General features: G+C 49.6%; 1 non-coding gene across 1 annotated transcript; it reads left to right on the top strand.

Annotated features, from left to right (window-relative positions):
* Positions 1 to 1,836: 1,836 nt before the first annotated feature.
* trnay-gua (transfer RNA tyrosine (anticodon GUA)) lies at positions 1,837 to 1,908 on the top strand. Its single transcript has one exon. It is a non-coding gene; the product is annotated as a tRNA-Tyr (tRNA).
* The last annotated feature ends 219 nt before the right edge of the window (positions 1,909 to 2,127 follow it).

Below are 2,127 nucleotides of genomic sequence, written 5' to 3'. Positions count from 1 at the left end.
GTCTGTAGAGGTCCCACCTTCCCCAGAAAGAGCCCCAGTTATCCAGAAATCTGAATCCCTCCCGCCTGCACCATCCCTGTAGCCACGTGTTTAATTGCTCTCTCTCCCTATTCCTCATCTCATTATCACGTGCAACGGGCAACAACCCAGAGATAACAACTGTGTTTGTTCTCGTTCTGATCTTCCATCCTAGCTCCCTGAAAGCCTGCCTGACATCCTTGTCCCCTTTCCTACCTATGTCGTTAGTGCCAATGTGGACCACGACTTGGGGCTGCTCCCCCTCCCCTTAGGGACCCGGAAAACACGATCCGAGACATCACGTACCCTTGCACCTGGGAGGCAACATACCAAACGTGAGTCTCTCTCGCTCCCACAAAATCTCCTATCTGTATCCCTGACTATCGAGTCCCCAATTACTAATGCTCTGCTCCTCTCCCCCCTTCCCTTCTGAGCAACAGGGACAGACTCCGTGCCAGAGGCCCGTACCCCATGGCTTATCCCTGGTAAGTCCCCCCCCCCCCACAAGTATCCAAAGCGGTATACTTGTTACTCAGAGGAACGACCAGGATCCCTGCACTGACTGCTTCTTCCCAGTCCCTCTTACAGTTACCCATCTATCTCCAATCTTTGGTGTAACTAATTCCCTGAAGCTGCTATCTATGACCCCCTCTGCCTCCCGAATGATCCGAAGTTCATCCAACTCCAGCTCCAGTTCCCTAACTCGGTCTTGGAGGAGCTGGAGATGGCTGCACTTCCTGCAGGTAAAATCAGCAGGGACACTAACGGCATCCCTTACCTCAAACATTCTGCAGGAGGAACATTGCACTACCTTCCCTGCCATCCCTCTAACTTCCAACCAAGTTCTAGTTAATAAATAAATTAATTAAAAAAATAATAATATAATATGGCACTTACCTCACACCAATGGTTCTTATTATTAGGTTAGAGGAGGAGGGCGGGTGGGAGACACTACATGTGTAGTGTCTCGGGTTTCCTCTCCACCAGAATTTATTGGTTGGGGGGGGGAAAGTGATCCCAATGGTCCAGAAATCTTAAACCATCCGTCCTGCACCACCAGTTTAGCCATGTGTTTAGCTGCACTATCCTCCCATTTCCAGCCTCACTGGCAAGTGGCACAGGGAGTAATCCTGAGATTACAACCTTAGCGATCCTGATTTTTTTTTAGCTTACTACCGAACTCCCTGAATTCCTTTTGCAGGACCTCATCACTCTTCCTGCCGATGTCATGAGTACCTATGTGTACTACGACCTCTCCCTTCAGATGACCTGTGTTCATTCAGAGATGACGGGACTTTGTCTCATGGAATTATTTTTCATAGAATTTACAGTGCAGAAGGAGGCCATTCGGCCCATCGAGTTTGCACCGGCTCTTGGAAAGAGCACCCTACCCAATCCCATACCTCCACCCTATCCCCATAGCCCAGTAACCCCACCCAACACTAAGGGCAATTTTGGACACTAAGGGCAATTTATCATGGCCAATCCACCTAACCTGCACATCTTTGGACTGTGGGAGGAATCCGGAGTACCCGGAGGTAACCCACGCACTCACGGGGAGAACATGCAGACTCCGCACAGACAGTGACCCAAGCCGGGAATCGAACCTGGGACCATGGAGCTGTGAAGCATTTGTGCTAACCACTATGTTACCGTGCTGTCCTCTCCACAAGGGCTGTGTGGTGATCACATCTACCAATACCAACATGGACAGATGCATCTAATAATATCCAATCAGTGCAAATCCACATATATGTGGTCTTATAATTATTTATATCAATGGTCGGTTATCTGGCTTGTGCCTATCAATCAGCTTTTGGGGGTATAGCTCAGTGGTAGAGCATTTGACTGTAGATCCAGAGGTCTCTGGTTCGAGTCCAGATGCCCCCAGTCCTCTTTGGCTGTCATTTCTCCTTCAGTGCAGCAGTTTAGAAAATTCTCACCACAACTTCGCATGCAGACATGAGAAGTCATCGGCTGCTTGAACGTGAAGCCGATTCTGTTCGTTCTCCCCGTGTGTGCGTGGGTTTCCTCCGGGTGCTCCGGTTTCCTCCCACAGTCCAAAGATGTGCAGGTTAGGTGGATTGGCCATGCTAAATTGCCCTTAGT

Source organism: Scyliorhinus torazame, chromosome 5 (genome assembly GCF_047496885.1).
Source record: "Scyliorhinus torazame isolate Kashiwa2021f chromosome 5, sScyTor2.1, whole genome shotgun sequence".
NCBI classification, from domain to species: domain Eukaryota; kingdom Metazoa; phylum Chordata; class Chondrichthyes; order Carcharhiniformes; family Scyliorhinidae; genus Scyliorhinus; species Scyliorhinus torazame.
This window is presented reverse-complemented; position numbering and strand designations above follow the sequence as displayed.